The sequence below is a fragment of the Balaenoptera physalus genome (assembly GCF_965194825.1).
Source record: "Balaenoptera physalus genome assembly, chromosome: 1".
Taxonomy (NCBI): domain Eukaryota; kingdom Metazoa; phylum Chordata; class Mammalia; order Artiodactyla; family Balaenopteridae; genus Balaenoptera; species Balaenoptera physalus.
Genome location: NC_138882.1, coordinates 147,230,453 through 147,236,610, shown reverse-complemented (window position 1 = coordinate 147,236,610; position 6,158 = coordinate 147,230,453). Strand labels below are relative to the sequence as shown.

At 41.5% G+C, this 6,158-nt stretch overlaps 1 long non-coding RNA gene across 1 annotated transcript; it reads right to left on the bottom strand.

Annotated features, from left to right (window-relative positions):
- Positions 1-1,146: 1,146 nt before the first annotated feature.
- On the bottom strand, positions 1,147-4,049 carry LOC309663471. The gene is made up of 2 exons (XR_014265304.1): positions 1,774-4,049; positions 1,147-1,555 (listed from the first exon to the last, which is right to left on the bottom strand). It is a non-coding gene; the product is annotated as an uncharacterized lncRNA (long non-coding RNA).
- Positions 4,050-6,158: the final 2,109 nt, after the last annotated feature.

Below are 6,158 nucleotides of genomic sequence, written 5' to 3'. Positions count from 1 at the left end.
GCGTATTGCTCCTGGTCCCAACATGAGATACATTTCTTTATAGAGAGATAGTTTTCCAGTCAAGCAAGAAAATAAGTAATCTGTGGATTCTAGTAAGATAAGATAGAAAGTCAGGTGCCATCCCTAAAGGCTCTTTCCCTGACTCTTCACATGCAATTTGACACTAAGTCCTGTTGAGTCTGAGATCATTCCCTTCTCTCCATTCCCACTGCCACTGTTTCAGTCCAGGCCTTTTCCAGTCTGATCATTACCATGATCAGCTGCCTCTGATGTCCTAACCCCTCCTAATCAACTTCCCTTTCCTCTCCCAAACTATCATCAGAGATGGAGTTTATTTACTCTCTGCAGGATTTTATCAGTCACTGTCTTCAGAGCCTTCCTGGGCTCCCCACTGCCCTAAAGATGAGGTCCACATGCTTTAGCATGATTGACAATGCTTATCTCTCTTTCCATTTCCACACCAGCATCCCATGTACCCGTTGGTCTTTATTTTCCTGGTGCAACACACCCTCTCCTCCCAGTGGGGTTTGCACAGGACAGAAGATGTACAGAGCATCACACACGGTGTCTGGTCAACAGCATGGTTCTAGAAGTGGCAGCTGTCATTACTATTGTCATACTCATTATGAAAAACTAGAGTACTATCCAGGTCACCCTGGTTGATCTCTGTCTTCATCAAAGGCATCCATGTCTTCTTTCAGGGGAAGAAAAAATAAATAAATTGATTCCACTGTTTCCTTCCACTTTGATTCCATGGAAGAATGGCTCCTAGCCTCCGCACTGTACATAAAAGGCCATATGGCAAAGTGGTTAAGAACTCTGGATACAGGGCATCTTACGTGAAAGGCTGGCTCTGCCACTTAACTAGCTCTATGAATCTGGGAAATCCACTTAAGTGCTTTGTGTCTTCAGCTTGACTCTCTCTAAAGTGGGCATTATAATAAGTGTCTACATAGAAGCAATAGGCAAGATTGAAAGATTCAGTAAGTGGTGAGCACTAAGAATCAGACTAGGTATGTAGTAAATACTCAGTGAGTACTAACTCCAGTGTATACACATCTCTGAAGGCAGATTTGCACGTTCTGAGAGGGACCACAGGCTCTCCTCCTGCAATGCCTTGGCTCAGGCCGTTTTCTTCGCCTGGACTTCTCTTCATCATCGTCCATCTGGAGATAGACTGTGTCTTCTTCAAGGCTCAGCTGAAAGGCCACTTCCTCTAGGATGCCTTGACAGGAGTGAGATTTAGGGTATGTTACACTTGGCTTTAAGTGCAACATTTTCACGTTCTATCTGCATAATGTTGAGTAGGTTGACTCACCTGCCTGAGTCTCATTTCACTCACCTGTAAAATGGAGATAATATTATCCTCCTTAGAGGATGGTTGTGCGTCCCATTCAATACATTTCATTTCTCCAAAACACTTTCCCTTTACCCCTATTGTGTGTAGAAATTGATTAATCCCTCTGCCGGGCTCCCCCTAAAATATATGTACTTTTATTATAGCTACAGTCACTCCATTTTCTGAACTAAAAGTTAGCACTTGCTCCTATCTTGCCTGGATTATTATTTTTTTTTTTTTAACATCTTTATTGAAGTATAATTGCCTTACAATGGTGTGTTAGCTTCTGCTTTATAACAAAGTGAATCAGTTATACATATACAATATGTTCCCATTTCTCTTCCCTCTTGCATCTCCCTCCCTCCCACCCTCCCCATCCCATCCCTCTAGATGGTCACAAAGCACCGAGCTGATCTCCCTGTGCTATGCATTGCCTGGATTATTTTGACTTTACCTAACTATTGCCTTTCTGTCCAGTCCTGTTTCCTATTTTCCTATAGTCAGAGCTGTCTCCTAAAAACACAAATCCGATCAAGTCACTCCCCTGAGAGCAAAAGCAGGAGCAAACTTTGATGGAATCTCTTTACCTATAAGTCAAGTTCAAACTCCTTGGAATGATATTTAAGGTTCTCGAGGTCCTACCCAAGCTTGCCGTGCCAACCCCAACTCCGGTCACTGCCCTGCTGTGAGTATTCATTGCTCCCATTGTTGCCAGAACAAGCCATGGACTCCAGGTGTGTTTCAGAAGTCACCTCTACCTGGAACACCCTTCTGTTACCCCCTCATCAACTGAAATCCCACCCCACCATCCAAGGCCCAGGTGAAGCACCCTTACTTTTCCAAAGCCTTCCCAAATCTCCACTCTACCCATGTCCTGCCCCCAACAACTGGAATAAGTGAAGTAAATTAACAAACAGGGAGACTGAAATTTCAGAGCCAAAATTAGGAAGTAGCAGAGATGGGTCTCAAGCCCAAATATTCTGATTCTAAATGTTTCTAACACACTTCCTTGCCCCCATCCTTTGCTGCTTCTCTCTCTACCTTCCCCAAGACACTCATAACCCGTAATAGCCAGGAGTTCCAGAACTCTCAGAAACTGTGTATGTCTGAAACTCTCAGTCATGTAGGGTCATTTGCTGCTTCTTTTGTTTCCCTTTTCATTTCTGACACGTCTGATGAAATGGGCTCTCTCACACATTGCTGGCAGAAATCTAAGTGGATGGAACTTTTGGAAAGCAATTTGGCTGTATGTATTACAAGTCTGCAAAACATTCACGCTCTTTTACTTAATCAGTCCTTTTCTGTAAATCTCTTTTAGGAAATTAATCAAAAGTGACTGCACATGCATGCACACACACACACACACACACACCCGCACATGCACACACACACAGATATTACAGGGAAAGATTGGAATCAGCCTAAATACCTAACAATAAGGTTAGGAACTTCAGTGGCAATGGTTAGGAACTTCAGTTGTAGAATCAGAGAAAACAAAATCCTAGCTCTACTTCTTAATATTTGTGTTACCTTAGGAAAATTATTTAATCTTTAGGTGCATTAATTGTCTCATCTCTATATTTGTATCTATAAAGAGATAATAGCAGAACCTACTTCATAGAGTTAGTAGAGAATTGAATGAGATTTTGTAAAGAAAGAATTTAGGGCTTCCCTGGTGGCGCAGTGGTTGAGAATCTGCCTGCCAATGCAGGGGACACGGGTTCGAGTCCTGGTCTGGGAAGATCCCACATGCCACGGAGCTACTAGGCCCGTGAGCCACAACTACTGAGCCTGCGCATCTGGAGCCTGTGCTCCGCAACAAGAGAGGCCGCGATAGTGAGAGGCCCGCGTACCGCGATGAAGAGTGGCCCCCGCTTGCCACAACTAGAGAAAGCCCTCGCACAGAAACGAAGACCCAACACAGCCAAAAAATAAATAAATAAAATAAATTAAAAAAAAAAAAGAATTTAACTCAGAGTCTAACACACTGAAAGCTCTTAATAAAGATAAGCTCTAAAGAATAAGTCCTACTACTAGAAGTACTAGTAGTAGTAGTAGCATTATGAGGAGGAGGAGGAGAAGGAAAGGACAAGAAAAAGAAGAAGAGGAGAAAGAAGAAGAAGAAGGAGAAGGAGAAGAAGAGGAAGAAGAGGAAGGGGAAGAAGAGAAGGAGACGGAGGAGGGGAGAAGGAGAGGAGGGGGAGGAGGAGGAAGAAGGGGGAGGAGGAGGGAATGGGAAGGGAGAGGAGAAGGTGGTGGTGCTGAAGGTGGGGGAGGAAGAGGAGAATAAATAGAAAAGACAGCCACTGGTTATAATATTACCTGTTATTATGCATTATGTTTACAGAGTTTGAATTAATAATATGGAAAATGAATTAATGATCATTGAAAAAGTAGGATTCCAGATTGTGTGTACAGTCATCACCTAATACATTTTTTTTGCATCTTTAATAGATCTTTATTGGAGTATAATTGCTTTACAATGGTGTGTTAGTTGCTGCTGTATAACAAAGTGAATCAGCTATGCATATACATATATCCCCATATCCCCTCCCTCTTGCGTCTCCCTCCCTATCCCACCCCTCTAGGTGGACACAAAGCACCGAGCTGATCTCCCTGTGCTATGTGGCTGCTTCCCGCTAGCTATCTATTTTACGTTTGGTAGTGTATATATGTCCCTGCCGCTCTCTCACTTCGTCCCAGCTTACCCTTCCCCCTCCCCCCTCCCCATGTCCTCAAGTCCATTCTCTATGTCTACATCTTTATTTCTGCCCTGCAACTAGGTTCATCAGTACCAGTTTTTTTTTTTTTTTTTGGATTCCATATATATGCATTAACATATGGTATTTGTTTTTCTTTTTCTGACTTACTTCACTCTGTATGACAGACTCTAGGTCCATCCACCTCACTACAAATAACTCAATTTCATTTCTTTTCAGGGCTGAGTAATATTCCATTGCATATATGTGCCACATCTTCTTTATCCATTCATCTGTCGATGGACACTTAGGTTGCTTCCATGTCCTGGCTATTGTAAATAGAGCTGCAGTGAACATTGTGGTACATGACTCTTTGAATTATGGTTTTCTCAGGGTGTATGCCCAGTAGTGGGATTGCTGAGTCATATGGTAGTTCTATTTTTTAAATTTTTTTATTTTTAGTTTTTTAAGGAACCTTCATACTGTTTGCCATAGTGGTTGTATCAATTTACATTCCCACCAACAGTGCAGGAGGGTTCCTTTTTCACCACACCCTCTCCAGCATTTATTGTTTCTAGATTTTTTGATGATGGCCATTCTGACCAGTGTAAAGCGATACCTCATTGTAGTTCTGATCTGCATTTCTCTAATAATTAGTGATGTTGAGCATCTTTTCATGTGCTTCTTGGCCATCTGCATGTCTTCCTTGGTGAAATGTGTATTTAGGTCTTCCGCCCATTTTTTAATCGGATCGTTTGGTTTTTTGATATTGAGGTCCATGAGCTATTTGTATATTTTGGAGATTAATCTTTTGTCTTTTGTTTCATTGGCAAATATTTTCTCCCATGCTGAGGGTTGTCTTTTTGTCTTGTTTACGGTTTCCTTTGCTGTGCAAAAGCTTTTAAGTTTAATGAAGTCCCATTTGTTTATTTTTGTTTTTATTTCTGTTACTCTAGGAGGTGGGTCAAAAAAGATCTTGCTGTGGTTTATGTCAAAGAGTATTTTTCCTATGTTTTCCTCTAAGAGTTTTATAGTGTCTGGTCTTACATTTAGGTCTTTAATCCATTTGGAGTTTATTTTTATGTATGGTGTTAGGTAGTGTTCTAATTTCATTCTTTTACATGTAGCTGTCCAGTTTTCCCAGCACCAGTTATTGAAGAGGTTGTCTTTTCATCTAGTACATTTTTTAAAAAAAATCTTAGAAAAATGCTGGTAGAAGAAGTGCTTACTGTTAGCAATAGTTATACCTCAGTGATGAGACCACATATTTGTGTGTAGAGGATTGTAATTCTTCAATATCTTGGCTTTGTATATTTTTTGTCTGTGTGTGCCCATCCTTGCCCAAACAGTATCATGGTTATCCTGAAAAACATGGCAAACCACAATAGAATTTTCCTTTATCTCTATTGTCCTCTGACATGAATTCAGTACTGAGAAAATGAACCTTGTTGACTGAACAGGCAGTATTGTCCTCATCTGTAAAATGGGTGCAATATGTGTCATGGGTTTTTGGTAAAGATTACATGAGTTATTTTATTAATGATGCCCCAGGTGGTGCCTAAAACATAATACTGTTCAATGAATATAAGTTTCCTTTCCGTTGCCTCACTTACTTCTCTGCTTTATTTTAAAATGTCCAAACTGGCTGGCAGTAACAGAAGTGGCTCTGAAAACCCATTCTGTCACTGGCCTCTCTGGAACAGCTAACTATATAGTGCATTTGGATCAACTGTCAACAGGCTTTTGGTGATGGGAACACTGGTCCACAGAGAAAGGCGACTGACCAACTCAATGTTGGCCACCATGGGTTTGTGAGGTCTGAGCACAGAGGAGGGTGAGGTTCGAGTTCTAGCATCTTCTCTTTGGAAGTTCTCCAGTGCCCCTCTGCGAGAGCTAACTCTGGCATTCAGGCCAAAATCCAGTCCCAGGAATTAATTGTGGTTAATGGAAAATCTTCTTCTTCTGTGATAGGAAGTCAACCTTCATTTCTTGTCCCTGAGCCTTGGATGATGGTGTTGTTGTTCCACCTACCAGGAAGCACTTCCAGGTAATAAAAAAGTTAATTTCAGGTCAAAGAGTTTGACTCTTTGCTCAGGCGAGTTGTGGGTTTATCCTGGTGG